This window comes from Chiloscyllium punctatum, chromosome 5 (assembly GCF_047496795.1).
Source record: "Chiloscyllium punctatum isolate Juve2018m chromosome 5, sChiPun1.3, whole genome shotgun sequence".
Lineage (NCBI taxonomy): Eukaryota > Metazoa > Chordata > Chondrichthyes > Orectolobiformes > Hemiscylliidae > Chiloscyllium > Chiloscyllium punctatum.
Genome location: NC_092743.1, coordinates 41,420,204 through 41,440,105, shown reverse-complemented (window position 1 = coordinate 41,440,105; position 19,902 = coordinate 41,420,204). Strand labels below are relative to the sequence as shown.

The window sequence follows — 19,902 nt, the reverse complement described above, 5'->3', positions numbered from 1 at the left end:
GTCAGCACCTTGAAAGGATCACACCGGTGGTGGGTGAGTCGCCTGAGGTCAGCGGGCACGTCCTGGACGTGTTTGGAGGCAACTTGAACCAGTCGGTAAGCTGCGGCCCAAACCCTAACCTGACATGTACACGAAGCTGCGAGTCAGGTACTGTACCGGCAGAATCTGGCAGTTTCGGATCAGCACTCGAGACGATTTCTTCATGCCAGCACAGGCCGAAGCTGTGGAGATCAGCCAGTGGCTCAGGATCTGCCAGAGTGACAGATTTTCAGGGAGGCAACGGCGTCGCATTAGTGGAGGAGCGCGGCAAAGCATCAGCAAGGGAGAGCCACTGCTGGGCTCTCCTTCGATAGCTCAGCTGGTAGAGCGGAGGACTGTAGTGTGTCGCAAACCTGTCATCCTTAGGTCGCCGGTTCAATTCCGGCTCGAAGGAGCCCCCCACCCTGCTGCTTTTTGCAAACAGTCAGCATCCACCAGCACGCGGGCCACAGCAACACAGATGAGCTGAAAAGGCGACACGTCGGCACACGCCCTTCCCCCTCTGCAACCAGCCAGCCAGCTGTCTCCTTGCTGCGGCTGCAGCTGACGGCCAGCAGGGTGCCTCGTTTTCGACACAAACGCATGAAAGCACTTTGTGCTCACTGCAACCAAATGAAGTCTTCTATCAGTCAGGCGGGGCCCTGCGACGTCACCTCACGCTCGTGGTGGCTGCGCCAAGGCTGAAGTCGTTTCCACCTCCAATCAGCAATCGCCATCGCCTCAGCACTTCTTTCCTCGTCCACGGGGCCTTCCGCCTCGCCTGAGTCCACCAGCTGCCGCTGCCGCTCCTCCGACAAGTTGGTTCTTTCAGCGAGACAGGCATCAGCAATGTTTGGTCTCAGCCGTCCGACGGGTGAGAGGATTTCCTGCACATCCTGGAGCGTGGCTGCTCAGGATCCACTGCGGAAGGAGCGAAAGCGTGGCCGGCTCACCTACCGGGGGATTAGTTCAACTGTTGGAGCGCACGCGTGAGGTAGTGGGATCGATGCCCGCATTCTCCACTTGCTTTTAAAACTGCGAGTGCACCCACTCACTCAGCTGGTCTGCAGCAGACGGAATACCGTTTGCGTACGCCGCCTCCCTGAGAGTGGTCCCGAAAGATCAAAAGCTTCACGCGTGAGCGACAGGCAGGTCCTGCTGTTTCAGGGTGCAGCGTAGGAAGGAAGTCGAGCTGCGCAGTAAAGGGAAACGCCTGCGGCGTTGATGTTTTTTCCCTGCGGGGTGCAAGTCAGCACCTTGAAAGGATCACACCGGTGGTGGGTGAGTCGCCTGAGGTCAGCGGGCACGTCCTGGACGTGTTTGGAGGCAACTTGAACCAGTCGGTAAGCTGCGGCCCAAACCCTAACCTGACATGTACACGAAGCTGCGAGTCAGGTACTGTACCGGCAGAATCTGGCAGTTTCGGATCAGCACTCGAGACGATTTCTTCATGCCAGCACAGGCCGAAGCTGTGGAGATCAGCCAGTGGCTCAGGATCTGCCAGAGTGACAGATTTTCAGGGAGGCAACGGCGTCGCATTAGTGGAGGAGCGCGGCAAAGCATCAGCAAGGGAGAACCTCTGCTGGGCTCTCCTTCGATAGCTCAGCTGGTAGAGCGGAGGACTGTAGTGTGTCGCAAACCTGTCATCCTTAGGTCGCCGGTTCAATTCCGGCTCGAAGGAGCCCCCCACCCTGCTGCTTTTTGCAAACAGTCAGCATCCACCAGCACGCGGGCCACAGCAACACAGATGAGCTGAAAAGGCGACACGTCGGCACACGCCCTTCCCCCTCTGCAACCAGCCAGCCAGCTGTCTCCTTGCTGCGGCTGCAGCTGACGGCCAGCAGGGTGCCTCGTTTTCGACACAAACGCATGAAAGCACTTTGTGCTCACTGCAACCAAATGAAGTCTTCTATCAGTCAGGCGGGGCCCTGCGACGTCACCTCACGCTCGTGGTGGCTGCGCCAAGGCTGAAGTCGTTTCCACCTCCAATCAGCAATCGCCATCGCCTCAGCACTTCTTTCCTCGTCCACGGGGCCTTCCGCCTCGCCTGAGTCCACCAGCTGCCGCTGCCGCTCCTCCGACAAGTTGGTTCTTTCAGCGAGACAGGCATCAGCAATGTTTGGTCTCAGCCGTCCGACGGGTGAGAGGATTTCCTGCACATCCTGGAGCGTGGCTGCTCAGGATCCACTGCGGAAGGAGCGAAAGCGTGGCCGGCTCACCTACCGGGGGATTAGTTCAACTGTTGGAGCGCACGCGTGAGGTAGTGGGATCGATGCCCGCATTCTCCACTTGCTTTTAAAACTGCGAGTGCACCCACTCACTCAGCTGGTCTGCAGCAGACGGAATACCGTTTGCGTACGCCGCCTCCCTGAGAGTGGTCCCGAAAGATCAAAAGCTTCACGCGTGAGCGACAGGCAGGTCCTGCTGTTTCAGGGTGCAGCGTAGGAAGGAAGTCGAGCTGCGCAGTGAAGGGAAACGCCTGCGGCGTTGATGTTTTTTCCCTGCGGGGTGCAAGTCAGCACCTTGAAAGGATCACACCGGTGGTGGGTGAGTCGCCTGAGGTCAGCGGGCACGTCCTGGACGTGTTTGGAGGCAACTTGAACCAGTCGGTAAGCTGCGGCCCAAACCCTAACCTGACATGTACACGAAGCTGCGAGTCAGGTACTGTACCGGCAGAATCTGGCAGTTTCGGATCAGCACTCGAGACGATTTCTTCATGCCAGCACAGGCCGAAGCTGTGGAGATCAGCCAGTGGCTCAGGATCTGCCAGAGTGACAGATTTTCAGGGAGGCAACGGCGTCGCATTAGTGGAGGAGCGCGGCAAAGCATCAGCAAGGGAGAGCCTCTACTGGGCTCTCCTTCGATAGCTCAGCTGGTAGAGCGGAGGACTGTAGTGTGTCGCAAACCTGTCATCCTTAGGTCGCCGGTTCAATTCCGGCTCGATGTAGCCCCCCACCCTGCTGCTTTTTGCAAACAGTCAGCATCCACCAGCACGCGGGCCACAGCAACACAGATGAGCTGAAAAGGCGACACGTCGGCACACGCCCTTCCCCCTCTGCAACCAGCCAGCCAGCTGTCTCCTTGCTGCGGCTGCAGCTGACGGCCAGCAGGGTGCCTCGTTTTCGACACAAACGCATGAAAGCACTTTGTGCTCACTGCAACCAAATGAAGTCTTCTATCAGTCAGGCGGGGCCCTGCGACGTCACCTCACGCTCGTGGTGGCTGCGCCAAGGCTGAAGTCGTTTCCACCTCCAATCAGCAATCGCCATCGCCTCAGCACTTCTTTCCTCGTCCACGGGGCCTTCCGCCTCGCCTGAGTCCACCAGCTGCCGCTGCCGCTCCTCCGACAAGTTGGTTCTTTCAGCGAGACAGGCATCAGCACTGTTTGGTCTCAGCCGTCCGACGGGTGAGAGGATTTCCTGCACATCCTGGAGCGTGGCTGCTCAGGATCCACTGCGGAAGGAGCGAAAGCGTGGCCGGCTCACCTACCGGGGGATTAGTTCAACTGTTGGAGCGCACGCGTGAGGTAGTGGGATCGATGCTCGCATTCTCCACTTGCTTTTAAAACTGCGAGTGCACCCACTCACTCAGCTGGTCTGCAGCAGACGGAATACCGTTTGCGTACGCCGCCTCCCTGAGAGTGGTCCCGAAAGATCAAAAGCTTCACGCGTGAGCGACAGGCAGGTCCTGCTGTTTCAGGGTGCAGCGTAGGAAGGAAGTCGAGCTGCGCAGTGAAGGGAAACGCCTGCGGCGTTGATGTTTTTTCCCTGCGGGGTGCAAGTCAGCACCTTGAAAGGATCACACCGGTGGTGGGTGAGTCGCCTGAGGTCAGCGGGCACGTCCTGGACGTGTTTGGAGGCAACTTGAACCAGTCGGTAAGCTGCGGCCCAAACCCTAACCTGACATGTACACGAAGCTGCGAGTCAGGTACTGTACCGGCAGAATCTGGCAGTTTCGGATCAGCACTCGAGACGATTTCTTCATGCCAGCACAGGCCGAAGCTGTGGAGATCAGCCAGTGGCTCAGGATCTGCCAGAGTGACAGATTTTCAGGGAGGCAACGGCGTCGCATTAGTGGAGGAGCGCGGCAAAGCATCAGCAAGGGAGAGCCACTGCTGGGCTCTCCTTCGATAGCTCAGCTGGTAGAGCGGAGGACTGTAGTGTGTCGCAAACCTGTCATCCTTAGGTCGCCGGTTCAATTCCGGCTCGAAGGAGCCCCCCACCCTGCTGCTTTTTGCAAACAGTCAGCATCCACCAGCACGCGGGCCACAGCAACACAGATGAGCTGAAAAGGCGACACGTCGGCACACGCCCTTCCCCCTCTGCAACCAGCCAGCCAGCTGTCTCCTTGCTGCGGCTGCAGCTGACGGCCAGCAGGGTGCCTCGTTTTCGACACAAACGCATGAAAGCACTTTGTGCTCACTGCAACCAAATGAAGTCTTCTATCAGTCAGGCGGGGCCCTGCGACGTCACCTCACGCTCGTGGTGGCTGCGCCAAGGCTGAAGTCGTTTCCACCTCCAATCAGCAATCGCCATCGCCTCAGCACTTCTTTCCTCGTCCACGGGGCCTTCCGCCTCGCCTGAGTCCACCAGCTGCCGCTGCCGCTCCTCCGACAAGTTGGTTCTTTCAGCGAGACAGGCATCAGCAATGTTTGGTCTCAGCCGTCCGACGGGTGAGAGGATTTCCTGCACATCCTGGAGCGTGGCTGCTCAGGATCCACTGCGGAAGGAGCGAAAGCGTGGCCGGCTCACCTACCGGGGGATTAGTTCAACTGTTGGAGCGCACGCGTGAGGTAGTGGGATCGATGCCCGCATTCTCCACTTGCTTTTAAAACTGCGAGTGCACCCACTCACTCAGCTGGTCTGCAGCAGACGGAATACCGTTTGCGTACGCCGCCTCCCTGAGAGTGGTCCCGAAAGATCAAAAGCTTCACGCGTGAGCGACAGGCAGGTCCTGCTGTTTCAGGGTGCAGCGTAGGAAGGAAGTCGAGCTGCGCAGTAAAGGGAAACGCCTGCGGCGTTGATGTTTTTTCCCTGCGGGGTGCAAGTCAGCACCTTGAAAGGATCACACCGGTGGTGGGTGAGTCGCCTGAGGTCAGCGGGCACGTCCTGGACGTGTTTGGAGGCAACTTGAACCAGTCGGTAAGCTGCGGCCCAAACCCTAACCTGACATGTACACGAAGCTGCGAGTCAGGTACTGTACCGGCAGAATCTGGCAGTTTCGGATCAGCACTCGAGACGATTTCTTCATGCCAGCACAGGCCGAAGCTGTGGAGATCAGCCAGTGGCTCAGGATCTGCCAGAGTGACAGATTTTCAGGGAGGCAACGGCGTCGCATTAGTGGAGGAGCGCGGCAAAGCATCAGCAAGGGAGAACCTCTGCTGGGCTCTCCTTCGATAGCTCAGCTGGTAGAGCGGAGGACTGTAGTGTGTCGCAAACCTGTCATCCTTAGGTCGCCGGTTCAATTCCGGCTCGAAGGAGCCCCCCACCCTGCTGCTTTTTGCAAACAGTCAGCATCCACCAGCACGCGGGCCACAGCAACACAGATGAGCTGAAAAGGCGACACGTCGGCACACGCCCTTCCCCCTCTGCAACCAGCCAGCCAGCTGTCTCCTTGCTGCGGCTGCAGCTGACGGCCAGCAGGGTGCCTCGTTTTCGACACAAACGCATGAAAGCACTTTGTGCTCACTGCAACCAAATGAAGTCTTCTATCAGTCAGGCGGGGCCCTGCGACGTCACCTCACGCTCGTGGTGGCTGCGTCAAGGCTGAAGTCGTTTCCACCTCCAATCAGCAATCGCCATCGCCTCAGCACTTCTTTCCTCGTCCACGGGGCCTTCCGCCTCGCCTGAGTCCACCAGCTGCCGCTGCCGCTCCTCCGACAAGTTGGTTCTTTCAGCGAGACAGGCATCAGCAATGTTTGGTCTCAGCCGTCCGACGGGTGAGAGGATTTCCTGCACATCCTGGAGCGTGGCTGCTCAGGATCCACTGCGGAAGGAGCGAAAGCGTGGCCGGCTCACCTACCGGGGGATTAGTTCAACTGTTGGAGCGCACGCGTGAGGTAGTGGGATCGATGCTCGCATTCTCCACTTGCTTTTAAAACTGCGAGTGCACCCACTCACTCAGCTGGTCTGCAGCAGACGGAATACCGTTTGCGTACGCCGCCTCCCTGAGAGTGGTCCCGAAAGATCAAAAGCTTCACGCGTGAGCGACAGGCAGGTCCTGCTGTTTCAGGGTGCAGCGTAGGAAGGAAGTCGAGCTGCGCAGTGAAGGGAAACGCCTGCGGCGTTGATGTTTTTTCCCTGCGGGGTGCAAGTCAGCACCTTGAAAGGATCACACCGGTGGTGGGTGAGTTGCCTGAGGTCAGCGGGCACGTCCTGGACGTGTTTGGAGGCAACTTGAACCAGTCGGTAAGCTGCGGCCCAAACCCTAACCTGACATGTACACGAAGCTGCGAGTCAGGTACTGTACCGGCAGAATCTGGCAGTTTCGGATCAGCACTCGAGACGATTTCTTCATGCCAGCACAGGCCGAAGCTGTGGAGATCAACCAGTGGCTCAGGATCTGCCAGAGTGACAGATTTTCAGGGAGGCAACGGCGTCGCATTAGTGGAGGAGCGCGGCAAAGCATCAGCAAGGGAGAGCCACTGCTGGGCTCTCCTTCGATAGCTTAGCAGGTAGAGCGGAGGACTGTAGTGTGTCGCAAACCTGTCATCCTTAGGTCGCCGGTTCAATTCCGGCTCGAAGTAGCCCCCCACCCTGCTGCTTTTTGCAAACAGTCAGCATCCACCAGCACGCGGGCCACAGCAACACAGATGAGCTGAAAAGGCGACACGTCGGCACACGCCCTTCCCCCTCTGCAACCAGCCAGCCAGCTGTCTCCTTGCTGCGGCTGCAGCTGACGGCCAGCAGGGTGCCTCGTTTTCGACACAAACGCATGAAAGCACTTTGTGCTCACTGCAACCAAATGAAGTCTTCTATCAGTCAGGCGGGGCCCTGCGACGTCACCTCACGCTCGTGGTGGCTGCGCCAAGGCTGAAGTCGTTTCCACCTCCAATCAGCAATCGCCATCGCCTCAGCACTTCTTTCCTCGTCCACGGGGCCTTCCGCCTCGCCTGAGTCCACCAGCTGCCGCTGCCGCTCCTCCGACAAGTTGGTTCTTTCAGCGAGACAGGCATCAGCACTGTTTGGTCTCAGCCGTCCGACGGGTGAGAGGATTTCCTGCACATCCTGGAGCGTGGCTGCTCAGGATCCACTGCGGAAGGAGCGAAAGCGTGGCCGGCTCACCTACCGGGGGATTAGTTCAACTGTTGGAGCGCACGCGTGAGGTAGTGGGATCGATGCTCGCATTCTCCACTTGCTTTTAAAACTGCGAGTGCACCCACTCACTCAGCTGGTCTGCAGCAGACGGAATACCGTTTGCGTACGCCGCCTCCCTGAGAGTGGTCCCGAAAGATCAAAAGCTTCACGCGTGAGCGACAGGCAGGTCCTGCTGTTTCAGGGTGCAGCGTAGGAAGGAAGTCGAGCTGCGCAGTGAAGGGAAACGCCTGCGGCGTTGATGTTTTTTCCCTGCGGGGTGCAAGTCAGCACCTTGAAAGGATCACACCGGTGGTGGGTGAGTCGCCTGAGGTCAGCGGGCACGTCCTGGACGTGTTTGGAGGCAACTTGAACCAGTCGGTAAGCTGCAGCCCAAACCCTAACCTGACATGTACACGAAGCTGCGAGTCAGGTACTGTACCGGCAGAATCTGGCAGTTTCGGATCAGCACTCGAGACGATTTCTTCATGCCAGCACAGGCCGAAGCTGTGGAGATCAGCCAGTGGCTCAGGATCTGCCAGAGTGACAGATTTTCAGGGAGGCAACGGCGTCGCATTAGTGGAGGAGCGCGGCAAAGCATCAGCAAGGGAGAGCCTCTGCTGGGCTCTCCTTCGATAGCTCAGCTGGTAGAGCGGAGGACTGTAGTGTGTCGCAAACCTGTCATCCTTAGGTCGCCGGCTCGAAGGAGCCCCCCACCCTGCTGCTTTTTGCAAACAGTCAGCATCCACCAGCACGCGGGCCACAGCAACACAGATGAGCTGAAAAGGCGACACGTCGGCACACGCCCTTCCCCCTCTGCAACCAGCCAGCCAGCTGTCTCCTTGCTGCGGCTGCAGCTGACGGCCAGCAGGGTGCCTCGTTTTCGACACAAACGCATGAAAGCACTTTGTGCTCACTGCAACCAAATGAAGTCTTCTATCAGTCAGGCGGGGCCCTGCGACGTCACCTCACGCTCGTGGTGGCTGCGCCAAGGCTGAAGTCGTTTCCACCTCCAATCAGCAATCGCCATCGCCTCAGCACTTCTTTCCTCGTCCACGGGGCCTTCCGCCTCGCCTGAGTCCACCAGCTGCCGCTGCCGCTCCTCCGACAAGTTGGTTCTTTCAGCGAGACAGGCATCAGCACTGTTTGGTCTCAGCCGTCCGACGGGTGAGAGGATTTCCTGCACATCCTGGAGCGTGGCTGCTCAGGATCCACTGCGGAAGGAGCGAAAGCGTGGCCGGCTCACCTACCGGGGGATTAGTTCAACTGTTGGAGCGCACGCGTGAGGTAGTGGGATCGATGCTCGCATTCTCCACTTGCTTTTAAAACTGCGAGTGCACCCACTCACTCAGCTGGTCTGCAGCAGACGGAATACCGTTTGCGTACGCCGCCTCCCTGAGAGTGGTCCCGAAAGATCAAAAGCTTCACGCGTGAGCGACAGGCAGGTCCTGCTGTTTCAGGGTGCAGCGTAGGAAGGAAGTCGAGCTGCGCAGTGAAGGGAAACGCCTGCGGCGTTGATGTTTTTTCCCTGCGGGGTGCAAGTCAGCACCTTGAAAGGATCACACCGGTGGTGGGTGAGTCGCCTGAGGTCAGCGGGCACGTCCTGGACGTGTTTGGAGGCAACTTGAACCAGTCGGTAAGCTGCGGCCCAAACCCTAACCTGACATGTACACGAAGCTGCGAGTCAGGTACTGTACCGGCAGAATCTGGCAGTTTCGGATCAGCACTCGAGACGATTTCTTCATGCCAGCACAGGCCGAAGCTGTGGAGATCAGCCAGTGGCTCAGGATCTGCCAGAGTGACAGATTTTCAGGGAGGCAACGGCGTCGCATTAGTGGAGGAGCGCGGCAAAGCATCAGCAAGGGAGAGCCACTGCTGGGCTCTCCTTCGATAGCTCAGCTGGTAGAGCGGAGGACTGTAGTGTGTCGCAAACCTGTCATCCTTAGGTCGCCGGTTCAATTCCGGCTCGAAGGAGCCCCCCACCCTGCTGCTTTTTGCAAACAGTCAGCATCCACCAGCACGCGGGCCACAGCAACACAGATGAGCTGAAAAGGCGACACGTCGGCACACGCCCTTCCCCCTCTGCAACCAGCCAGCCAGCTGTCTCCTTGCTGCGGCTGCAGCTGACGGCCAGCAGGGTGCCTCGTTTTCGACACAAACGCATGAAAGCACTTTGTGCTCACTGCAACCAAATGAAGTCTTCTATCAGTCAGGCGGGGCCCTGCGACGTCACCTCACGCTCGTGGTGGCTGCGCCAAGGCTGAAGTCGTTTCCACCTCCAATCAGCAATCGCCATCGCCTCAGCACTTCTTTCCTCGTCCACGGGGCCTTCCGCCTCGCCTGAGTCCACCAGCTGCCGCTGCCGCTCCTCCGACAAGTTGGTTCTTTCAGCGAGACAGGCATCAGCAATGTTTGGTCTCAGCCGTCCGACGGGTGAGAGGATTTCCTGCACATCCTGGAGCGTGGCTGCTCAGGATCCACTGCGGAAGGAGCGAAAGCGTGGCCGGCTCACCACCCGGGGGATTAGTTCAACTGTTGGAGCGCACGCGTGAGGTAGTGGGATCGATGCCCGCATTCTCCACTTGCTTTTAAAACTGCGAGTGCACCCACTCACTCAGCTGGTCTGCAGCAGACGGAATACCGTTTGCGTACGCCGCCTCCCTGAGAGTGGTCCCGAAAGATCAAAAGCTTCACGCGTGAGCGACAGGCAGGTCCTGCTGTTTCAGGGTGCAGCGTAGGAAGGAAGTCGAGCTGCGCAGTGAAGGGAAACGCCTGCGGCGTTGATGTTTTTTCCCTGCGGGGTGCAAGTCAGCACCTTGAAAGGATCACACCGGTGGTGGGTGAGTCGCCTGAGGTCAGCGGGCACGTCCTGGACGTGTTTGGAGGCAACTTGAACCAGTCGGTAAGCTGCGGCCCAAACCCTAACCTGACATGTACACGAAGCTGCGAGTCAGGTACTGTACCGGCAGAATCTGGCAGTTTCGGATCAGCACTCGAGACGATTTCTTCATGCCAGCACAGGCCGAAGCTGTGGAGATCAGCCAGTGGCTCAGGATCTGCCAGAGTGACAGATTTTCAGGGAGGCAACGGCGTCGCATTAGTGGAGGAGCGCGGCAAAGCATCAGCAAGGGAGAGCCACTGCTGGGCTCTCCTTCGATAGCTTAGCTGGTAGAGCGGAGGACTGTAGTGTGTCGCAAACCTGTCATCCTTAGATCGCCGGTTCAATTCCGGCTCGAAGGAGCCCCCCACCCTGCTGCTTTTTGCAAACAGTCAGCATCCACCAGCACGCGGGCCACAGCAACACAGATGAGCTGAAAAGGCGACACGTCGGCACACGCCCTTCCCCCTCTGCAACCAGCCAGCCAGCTGTCTCCTTGCTGCGGCTGCAGCTGACGGCCAGCAGGGTGCCTCGTTTTCGACACAAACGCATGAAAGCACTTTGTGCTCACTGCAACCAAATGAAGTCTTCTATCAGTCAGGCGGGGCCCTGCGACGTCACCTCACGCTCGTGGTGGCTGCGCCAAGGCTGAAGTCGTTTCCACCTCCAATCAGCAATCGCCATCGCCTCAGCACTTCTTTCCTCGTCCACGGGGCCTTCCGCCTCGCCTGAGTCCACCAGCTGCCGCTGCCGCTCCTCCGACAAGTTGGTTCTTTCAGCGAGACAGGCATCAGCACTGTTTGGTCTCAGCCGTCCGACGGGTGAGAGGATTTCCTGCACATCCTGGAGCGTGGCTGCTCAGGATCCACTGCGGAAGGAGCGAAAGCGTGGCCGGCTCACCTACCGGGGGATTAGTTCAACTGTTGGAGCGCACGCGTGAGGTAGTGGGATCGATGCTCGCATTCTCCACTTGCTTTTAAAACTGCGAGTGCACCCACTCACTCAGCTGGTCTGCAGCAGACGGAATACCGTTTGCGTACGCCGCCTCCCTGAGAGTGGTCCCGAAAGATCAAAAGCTTCACGCGTGAGTGACAGGCAGGTCCTGCTGTTTCAGGGTGCAGCGTAGGAAGGAAGTCGAGCTGCGCAGTGAAGGGAAACGCCTGCGGCGTTGATGTTTTTTCCCTGCGGGGTGCAAGTCAGCACCTTGAAAGGATCACACCGGTGGTGGGTGAGTTGCCTGAGGTCAGCGGGCACGTCCTGGACGTGTTTGGAGGCAACTTGAACCAGTCGGTAAGCTGTGGCCCAAACCCTAACCTGACATGTACACGAAGCTGCGAGTCAGGTACTGTACCGGCAGAATCTGGCAGTTTCGGATCAGCACTCGAGACGATTTCTTCATGCCAGCACAGGCCGAAGCTGTGGAGATCAGCCAGTGGCTCAGGATCTGCCAGAGTGACAGATTTTCAGGGAGGCAACGGCGTCGCATTAGTGGAGGAGCGCGGCAAAGCATCAGCAAGGGAGAGCCACTGCTGGGCTCTCCTTCGATAGCTCAGCTGGTAGAGCGGAGGACTGTAGTGTGTCGCAAACCTGTCATCCTTAGGTCGCCGGTTCAATTCCGGCTCGAAGGAGCCCCCCACCCTGCTGCTTTTTGCAAACAGTCAGCATCCACCAGCACGCGGGCCACAGCAACACAGATGAGCTGAAAAGGCGACACGTCGGCACACGCCCTTCCCCCTCTGCAACCAGCCAGCCAGCTGTCTCCTTGCTGCGGCTGCAGCTGACGGCCAGCAGGGTGCCTCGTTTTCGACACAAACGCATGAAAGCACTTTGTGCTCACTGCAACCAAATGAAGTCTTCTATCAGTCAGGCGGGGCCCTGCGACGTCACCTCACGCTCGTGGTGGCTGCGCCAAGGCTGAAGTCGTTTCCACCTCCAATCAGCAATCGCCATCGCCTCAGCACTTCTTTCCTCGTCCACGGGGCCTTCCGCCTCGCCTGAGTCCACCAGCTGCCGCTGCCGCTCCTCCGACAAGTTGGTTCTTTCAGCGAGACAGGCATCAGCACTGTTTGGTCTCAGCCGTCCGACGGGTGAGAGGATTTCCTGCACATCCTGGAGCGTGGCTGCTCAGGATCCACTGCGGAAGGAGCGAAAGCGTGGCCGGCTCACCTACCGGGGGATTAGTTCAACTGTTGGAGCGCACGCGTGAGGTAGTGGGATCGATGCTCGCATTCTCCACTTGCTTTTAAAACTGCGAGTGCACCCACTCACTCAGCTGGTCTGCAGCAGACGGAATACCGTTTGCGTACGCCGCCTCCCTGAGAGTGGTCCCGAAAGATCAAAAGCTTCACGCGTGAGCGACAGGCAGGTCCTGCTGTTTCAGGGTGCAGCGTAGGAAGGAAGTCGAGCTGCGCAGTGAAGGGAAACGCCTGCGGCGTTGATGTTTTTTCCCTGCGGGGTGCAAGTCAGCACCTTGAAAGGATCACACCGGTGGTGGGTGAGTCGCCTGAGGTCAGCGGGCACGTCCTGGACGTGTTTGGAGGCAACTTGAACCAGTCGGTAAGCTGCAGCCCAAACCCTAACCTGACATGTACACGAAGCTGCGAGTCAGGTACTGTACCGGCAGAATCTGGCAGTTTCGGATCAGCACTCGAGACGATTTCTTCATGCCAGCACAGGCCGAAGCTGTGGAGATCAGCCAGTGGCTCAGGATCTGCCAGAGTGACAGATTTTCAGGGAGGCAACGGCGTCGCATTAGTGGAGGAGCGCGGCAAAGCATCAGCAAGGGAGAGCCTCTGCTGGGCTCTCCTTCGATAGCTCAGCTGGTAGAGCGGAGGACTGTAGTGTGTCGCAAACCTGTCATCCTTAGGTCGCCGGCTCGAAGGAGCCCCCCACCCTGCTGCTTTTTGCAAACAGTCAGCATCCACCAGCACGCGGGCCACAGCAACACAGATGAGCTGAAAAGGCGACACGTCGGCACACGCCCTTCCCCCTCTGCAACCAGCCAGCCAGCTGTCTCCTTGCTGCGGCTGCAGCTGACGGCCAGCAGGGTGCCTCGTTTTCGACACAAACGCATGAAAGCACTTTGTGCTCACTGCAACCAAATGAAGTCTTCTATCAGTCAGGCGGGGCCCTGCGACGTCACCTCACGCTCGTGGTGGCTGCGCCAAGGCTGAAGTCGTTTCCACCTCCAATCAGCAATCGCCATCGCCTCAGCACTTCTTTCCTCGTCCACGGGGCCTTCCGCCTCGCCTGAGTCCACCAGCTGCCGCTGCCGCTCCTCCGACAAGTTGGTTCTTTCAGCGAGACAGGCATCAGCAATGTTTGGTCTCAGCCGTCCGACGGGTGAGAGGATTTCCTGCACATCCTGGAGCGTGGCTGCTCAGGATCCACTGCGGAAGGAGCGAAAGCGTGGCCGGCTCACCACCCGGGGGATTAGTTCAACTGTTGGAGCGCACGCGTGAGGTAGTGGGATCGATGCCCGCATTCTCCACTTGCTTTTAAAACTGCGAGTGCACCCACTCACTCAGCTGGTCTGCAGCAGACGGAATACCGTTTGCGTACGCCGCCTCCCTGAGAGTGGTCCCGAAAGATCAAAAGCTTCACGCGTGAGCGACAGGCAGGTCCTGCTGTTTCAGGGTGCAGCGTAGGAAGGAAGTCGAGCTGCGCAGTGAAGGGAAACGCCTGCGGCGTTGATGTTTTTTCCCTGCGGGGTGCAAGTCAGCACCTTGAAAGGATCACACCGGTGGTGGGTGAGTCGCCTGAGGTCAGCGGGCACGTCCTGGACGTGTTTGGAGGCAACTTGAACCAGTCGGTAAGCTGCGGCCCAAACCCTAACCTGACATGTACACGAAGCTGCGAGTCAGGTACTGTACCGGCAGAATCTGGCAGTTTCGGATCAGCACTCGAGACGATTTCTTCATGCCAGCACAGGCCGAAGCTGTGGAGATCAGCCAGTGGCTCAGGATCTGCCAGAGTGACAGATTTTCAGGGAGGCAACGGCGTCGCATTAGTGGAGGAGCGCGGCAAAGCATCAGCAAGGGAGAGCCTCTACTGGGCTCTCCTTCGATAGCTCAGCTGGTAGAGCGGAGGACTGTAGTGTGTCGCAAACCTGTCATCCTTAGGTCGCCGGTTCAATTCCGGCTCGAAGTAGCCCCCCACCCTGCTGCTTTTTGCAAACAGTCAGCATCCACCAGCACGCGGGCCACAGCAACACAGATGAGCTGAAAAGGCGACACGTCGGCACACGCCCTTCCCCCTCTGCAACCAGCCAGCCAGCTGTCTCCTTGCTGCGGCTGCAGCTGACGGCCAGCAGGGTGCCTCGTTTTCGACACAAACGCATGAAAGCACTTTGTGCTCACTGCAACCAAATGAAGTCTTCTATCAGTCAGGCGGGGCCCTGCGACGTCACCTCACGCTCGTGGTGGCTGCGCCAAGGCTGAAGTCGTTTCCACCTCCAATCAGCAATCGCCATCGCCTCAGCACTTCTTTCCTCGTCCACGGGGCCTTCCGCCTCGCCTGAGTCCACCAGCTGCCGCTGCCGCTCCTCCGACAAGTTGGTTCTTTCAGCGAGACAGGCATCAGCACTGTTTGGTCTCAGCCGTCCGACGGGTGAGAGGATTTCCTGCACATCCTGGAGCGTGGCTGCTCAGGATCCACTGCGGAAGGAGCGAAAGCGTGGCCGGCTCACCTACCGGGGGATTAGTTCAACTGTTGGAGCGCACGCGTGAGGTAGTGGGATCGATGCTCGCATTCTCCACTTGCTTTTAAAACTGCGAGTGCACCCACTCACTCAGCTGGTCTGCAGCAGACGGAATACCGTTTGCGTACGCCGCCTCCCTGAGAGTGGTCCCGAAAGATCAAAAGCTTCACGCGTGAGCGACAGGCAGGTCCTGCTGTTTCAGGGTGCAGCGTAGGAAGGAAGTCGAGCTGCGCAGTGAAGGGAAACGCCTGCGGCGTTGATGTTTTTTCCCTGCGGGGTGCAAGTCAGCACCTTGAAAGGATCACACCGGTGGTGGGTGAGTCGCCTGAGGTCAGCGGGCACGTCCTGGACGTGTTTGGAGGCAACTTGAACCAGTCGGTAAGCTGCGGCCCAAACCCTAACCTGACATGTACACGAAGCTGCGAGTCAGGTACTGTACCGGCAGAATCTGGCAGTTTCGGATCAGCACTCGAGACGATTTCTTCATGCCAGCACAGGCCGAAGCTGTGGAGATCAGCCAGTGGCTCAGGATCTGCCAGAGTGACAGATTTTCAGGGAGGCAACGGCGTCGCATTAGTGGAGGAGCGCGGCAAAGCATCAGCAAGGGAGAGCCACTGCTGGGCTCTCCTTCGATAGCTCAGCTGGTAGAGCGGAGGACTGTAGTGTGTCGCAAACCTGTCATCCTTAGGTCGCCGGTTCAATTCCGGCTCGAAGGAGCCCCCCACCCTGCTGCTTTTTGCAAACAGTCAGCATCCACCAGCACGCGGGCCACAGCAACACAGATGAGCTGAAAAGGCGACACGTCGGCACACGCCCTTCCCCCTCTGCAACCAGCCAGCCAGCTGTCTCCTTGCTGCGGCTGCAGCTGACGGCCAGCAGGGTGCCTCGTTTTCGACACAAACGCATGAAAGCACTTTGTGCTCACTGCAACCAAATGAAGTCTTCTATCAGTCAGGCGGGGCCCTGCGACGTCACCTCACGCTCGTGGTGGCTGCGCCAAGGCTGAAGTCGTTTCCACCTCCAATCAGCAATCGCCATCGCCTCAGCACTTCTTTCCTCGTCCACGGGGCCTTCCGCCTCGCCTGAGTCCACCAGCTGCCGCTGCCGCTCCTCCGACAAGTTGGTTCTTTCAGCGAGACAGGCATCAGCAATGTTTGGTCTCAGCCGTCCGACGGGTGAGAGGATTTCCTGCACATCCTGGAGCGTGGCTGCTCAGGATCCACTGCGGAAGGAGCGAAAGCGTGGCCGGCTCACCACCCGGGGGATTAGTTCAACTGTTGGAGCGCACGCGTGAGGTAGTGGGATCGATGCCCGCATTCTCCACTTGCTTTTAAAACTGCGAGTGCACCCACTCACTCAGCTGGTCTGCAGCAGACGGAATACCGTTTGCGTACGCCGCCTCCCTGAGAGTGGTCCCGAAAGATCAAAAGCTTCACGCGTGAGCGACAGGCAGGTCCTGCTGTTTCAGGGTGCAGCGTAGGAAGGAAGTCGAGCTGCGCAGTGAAGGGAAACGCCTGCGGCGTTGATGTTTTTTCCCTGCGGGGTGCAAGTCAGCACCTTGAAAGGATCACACCGGTGGTGGGTGAGTCGCCTGAGGTCAGCGGGCACGTCCTGGACGTGTTTGGAGGCAACTTGAACCAGTCGGTAAGCTGCGGCCCAAACCCTAACCTGACATGTACACGAAGCTGCGAGTCAGGTACTGTACCGGCAGAATCTGGCAGTTTCGGATCAGCACTCGAGACGATTTCTTCATGCCAGCACAGGCCGAAGCTGTGGAGATCAGCCAGTGGCTCAGGATCTGCCAGAGTGACAGATTTTCAGGGAGGCAACGGCGTCGCATTAGTGGAGGAGCGCGGCAAAGCATCAGCAAGGGAGAGCCTCTACTGGGCTCTCCTTCGATAGCTCAGCTGGTAGAGCGGAGGACTGTAGTGTGTCGCAAACCTGTCATCCTTAGGTCGCCGGTTCAATTCCGGCTCGAAGTAGCCCCCCACCCTGCTGCTTTTTGCAAACAGTCAGCATCCACCAGCACGCGGGCCACAGCAACACAGATGAGCTGAAAAGGCGACACGTCGGCACACGCCCTTCCCCCTCTGCAACCAGCCAGCCAGCTGTCTCCTTGCTGCGGCTGCAGCTGACGGCCAGCAGGGTGCCTCGTTTTCGACACAAACGCATGAAAGCACTTTGTGCTCACTGCAACCAAATGAAGTCTTCTATCAGTCAGGCGGGGCCCTGCGACGTCACCTCACGCTCGTGGTGGCTGCGCCAAGGCTGAAGTCGTTTCCACCTCCAATCAGCAATCGCCATCGCCTCAGCACTTCTTTCCTCGTCCACGGGGCCTTCCGCCTCGCCTGAGTCCACCAGCTGCCGCTGCCGCTCCTCCGACAAGTTGGTTCTTTCAGCGAGACAGGCATCAGCAATGTTTGGTCTCAGCCGTCCGACGGGTGAGAGGATTTCCTGCACATCCTGGAGCGTGGCTGCTCAGGATCCACTGCGGAAGGAGCGAAAGCGTGGCCGGCTCACCTACCGGGGGATTAGTTCAACTGTTGGAGCGCACGCGTGAGGTAGTGGGATCGATGCTCGCATTCTCCACTTGCTTTTAAAACTGCGAGTGCACCCACTCACTCAGCTGGTCTGCAGCAGACGGAATACCGTTTGCGTACGCCGCCTCCCTGAGAGTGGTCCCGAAAGATCAAAAGCTTCACGCGTGAGCGACAGGCAGGTCCTGCTGTTTCAGGGTGCAGCGTAGGAAGGAAGTCGAGCTGCGCAGTGAAGGGAAACGCCTGCGGCGTTGATGTTTTTTCCCTGCGGGGTGCAAGTCAGCACCTTGAAAGGATCACACCGGTGGTGGGTGAGTTGCCTGAGGTCAGCGGGCACGTCCTGGACGTGTTTGGAGGCAACTTGAACCAGTCGGTAAGCTGTGGCCCAAACCCTAACCTGACATGTACACGAAGCTGCGAGTCAGGTACTGTACCGGCAGAATCTGGCAGTTTCGGATCAGCACTCGAGACGATTTCTTCATGCCAGCACAGGCCGAAGCTGTGGAGATCAGCCAGTGGCTCAGGATCTGCCAGAGTGACAGATTTTCAGGGAGGCAACGGCGTCGCATTAGTGGAGGAGCGCGGCAAAGCATCAGCAAGGGAGAGCCACTGCTGGGCTCTCCTTCGATAGCTCAGCTGGTAGAGCGGAGGACTGTAGTGTGTCGCAAACCTGTCATCCTTAGGTCGCCGGTTCAATTCCGGCTCGAAGGAGCCCCCCACCCTGCTGCTTTTTGCAAACAGTCAGCATCCACCAGCACGCGGGCCACAGCAACACAGATGAGCTGAAAAGGCGACACGTCGGCACACGCCCTTCCCCCTCTGCAACCAGCCAGCCAGCTGTCTCCTTGCTGCGGCTGCAGCTGACGGCCAGCAGGGTGCCTCGTTTTCGACACAAACGCATGAAAGCACTTTGTGCTCACTGCAACCAAATGAAGTCTTCTATCAGTCAGGCGGGGCCCTGCGACGTCACCTCACGCTCGTGGTGGCTGCGCCAAGGCTGAAGTCGTTTCCACCTCCAATCAGCAATCGCCATCGCCTCAGCACTTCTTTCCTCGTCCACGGGGCCTTCCGCCTCGCCTGAGTCCACCAGCTGCCGCTGCCGCTCCTCCGACAAGTTGGTTCTTTCAGCGAGACAGGCATCAGCAATGTTTGGTCTCAGCCGTCCGACGGGTGAGAGGATTTCCTGCACATCCTGGAGCGTGGCTGCTCAGGATCCACTGCGGAAGGAGCGAAAGCGTGGCCGGCTCACCTACCGGGGGATTAGTTCAACTGTTGGAGCGCACGCGTGAGGTAGTGGGATCGATGCTCGCATTCTCCACTTGCTTTTAAAACTGCGAGTGCACCCACTCACTCAGCTGGTCTGCAGCAGACGGAATACCGTTTGCGTACGCCGCCTCCCTGAGAGTGGTCCCGAAAGATCAAAAGCTTCACGCGTGAGCGACAGGCAGGTCCTGCTGTTTCAGGGTGCAGCGTAGGAAGGAAGTCGAGCTGCGCAGTGAAGGGAAACGCCTGCGGCGTTGATGTTTTTTCCCTGCGGGGTGCAAGTCAGCACCTTGAAAGGATCACACCGGTGGTGGGTGAGTTGCCTGAGGTCAGCGGGCACGTCCTGGACGTGTTTGGAGGCAACTTGAACCAGTCGGTAAGCTGTGGCCCAAACCCTAACCTGACATGTACACGAAGCTGCGAGTCAGGTACTGTACCGGCAGAATCTGGCAGTTTCGGATCAGCACTCGAGACGATTTCTTCATGCCAGCACAGGCCGAAGCTGTGGAGATCAGCCAGTGGCTCAGGATCTGCCAGAGTGACAGATTTTCAGGGAGGCAACGGCGTCGCATTAGTGGAGGAGCGCGGCAAAGCATCAGCAAGGGAGAGCCACTGCTGGGCTCTCCTTCGATAGCTCAGCTGGTAGAGCGGAGGACTGTAGTGTGTCGCAAACCTGTCATCCTTAGGTCGCCGGTTCAATTCCGGCTCGAAGGAGCCCCCCACCCTGCTGCTTTTTGCAAACAGTCAGCATCCACCAGCACGCGGGCCACAGCAACACAGATGAGCTGAAAAGGCGACACGTCGGCACACGCCCTTCCCCCTCTGCAACCAGCCAGCCAGCTGTCTCCTTGCTGCGGCTGCAGCTGACGGCCAGCAGGGTGCCTCGTTTTCGACACAAACGCATGAAAGCACTTTGTGCTCACTGCAACCAAATGAAGTCTTCTATCAGTCAGGCGGGGCCCTGCGACGTCACCTCACGCTCGTGGTGGCTGCGCCAAGGCTGAAGTCGTTTCCACCTCCAATCAGCAATCGCCATCGCCTCAGCACTTCTTTCCTCGTCCACGGGGCCTTCCGCCTCGCCTGAGTCCACCAGCTGCCGCTGCCGCTCCTCCGACAAGTTGGTTCTTTCAGCGAGACAGGCATCAGCAATGTTTGGTCTCAGCCGTCCGACGGGTGAGAGGATTTCCTGCACATCCTGGAGCGTGGCTGCTCAGG

At 58.7% G+C, this 19,902-nt stretch overlaps 14 non-coding genes across 14 annotated transcripts; all 14 read left to right on the top strand.

The window, feature by feature from the left end:
• Window positions 1–343: 343 nt before the first annotated feature.
• trnay-gua (transfer RNA tyrosine (anticodon GUA)) lies at window positions 344–433 on the top strand. Its single transcript is given in 2 exon segments — window positions 344–380; window positions 398–433. It is a non-coding gene; the product is annotated as a tRNA-Tyr (tRNA).
• A 1,176-nt stretch (window positions 434–1,609) lies between these two features.
• On the top strand, window positions 1,610–1,699 carry trnay-gua (transfer RNA tyrosine (anticodon GUA)). The gene is given in 2 exon segments: window positions 1,610–1,646; window positions 1,664–1,699. It is a non-coding gene; the product is annotated as a tRNA-Tyr (tRNA).
• Window positions 1,700–2,875: 1,176 nt separating this feature from the next.
• Window positions 2,876–2,965, top strand: trnay-gua (transfer RNA tyrosine (anticodon GUA)). The gene is given in 2 exon segments: window positions 2,876–2,912; window positions 2,930–2,965. It is a non-coding gene; the product is annotated as a tRNA-Tyr (tRNA).
• Window positions 2,966–4,141: 1,176 nt separating this feature from the next.
• trnay-gua (transfer RNA tyrosine (anticodon GUA)) lies at window positions 4,142–4,231 on the top strand. The gene is given in 2 exon segments: window positions 4,142–4,178; window positions 4,196–4,231. It is a non-coding gene; the product is annotated as a tRNA-Tyr (tRNA).
• Window positions 4,232–5,407: 1,176 nt separating this feature from the next.
• On the top strand, window positions 5,408–5,497 carry trnay-gua (transfer RNA tyrosine (anticodon GUA)). Its single transcript is given in 2 exon segments — window positions 5,408–5,444; window positions 5,462–5,497. It is a non-coding gene; the product is annotated as a tRNA-Tyr (tRNA).
• A 1,176-nt stretch (window positions 5,498–6,673) lies between these two features.
• On the top strand, window positions 6,674–6,763 carry trnay-gua (transfer RNA tyrosine (anticodon GUA)). The gene is given in 2 exon segments: window positions 6,674–6,710; window positions 6,728–6,763. It is a non-coding gene; the product is annotated as a tRNA-Tyr (tRNA).
• Window positions 6,764–9,194: 2,431 nt separating this feature from the next.
• Window positions 9,195–9,284, top strand: trnay-gua (transfer RNA tyrosine (anticodon GUA)). The gene is given in 2 exon segments: window positions 9,195–9,231; window positions 9,249–9,284. It is a non-coding gene; the product is annotated as a tRNA-Tyr (tRNA).
• Window positions 9,285–10,460: 1,176 nt separating this feature from the next.
• trnay-gua (transfer RNA tyrosine (anticodon GUA)) lies at window positions 10,461–10,550 on the top strand. The gene is given in 2 exon segments: window positions 10,461–10,497; window positions 10,515–10,550. It is a non-coding gene; the product is annotated as a tRNA-Tyr (tRNA).
• Window positions 10,551–11,726: 1,176 nt separating this feature from the next.
• Window positions 11,727–11,816, top strand: trnay-gua (transfer RNA tyrosine (anticodon GUA)). Its single transcript is given in 2 exon segments — window positions 11,727–11,763; window positions 11,781–11,816. It is a non-coding gene; the product is annotated as a tRNA-Tyr (tRNA).
• A 2,431-nt stretch (window positions 11,817–14,247) lies between these two features.
• trnay-gua (transfer RNA tyrosine (anticodon GUA)) lies at window positions 14,248–14,337 on the top strand. The gene is given in 2 exon segments: window positions 14,248–14,284; window positions 14,302–14,337. It is a non-coding gene; the product is annotated as a tRNA-Tyr (tRNA).
• A 1,176-nt stretch (window positions 14,338–15,513) lies between these two features.
• On the top strand, window positions 15,514–15,603 carry trnay-gua (transfer RNA tyrosine (anticodon GUA)). The gene is given in 2 exon segments: window positions 15,514–15,550; window positions 15,568–15,603. It is a non-coding gene; the product is annotated as a tRNA-Tyr (tRNA).
• A 1,176-nt stretch (window positions 15,604–16,779) lies between these two features.
• Window positions 16,780–16,869, top strand: trnay-gua (transfer RNA tyrosine (anticodon GUA)). Its single transcript is given in 2 exon segments — window positions 16,780–16,816; window positions 16,834–16,869. It is a non-coding gene; the product is annotated as a tRNA-Tyr (tRNA).
• Window positions 16,870–18,045: 1,176 nt separating this feature from the next.
• Window positions 18,046–18,135, top strand: trnay-gua (transfer RNA tyrosine (anticodon GUA)). The gene is given in 2 exon segments: window positions 18,046–18,082; window positions 18,100–18,135. It is a non-coding gene; the product is annotated as a tRNA-Tyr (tRNA).
• Window positions 18,136–19,311: 1,176 nt separating this feature from the next.
• trnay-gua (transfer RNA tyrosine (anticodon GUA)) lies at window positions 19,312–19,401 on the top strand. The gene is given in 2 exon segments: window positions 19,312–19,348; window positions 19,366–19,401. It is a non-coding gene; the product is annotated as a tRNA-Tyr (tRNA).
• Window positions 19,402–19,902: the final 501 nt, after the last annotated feature.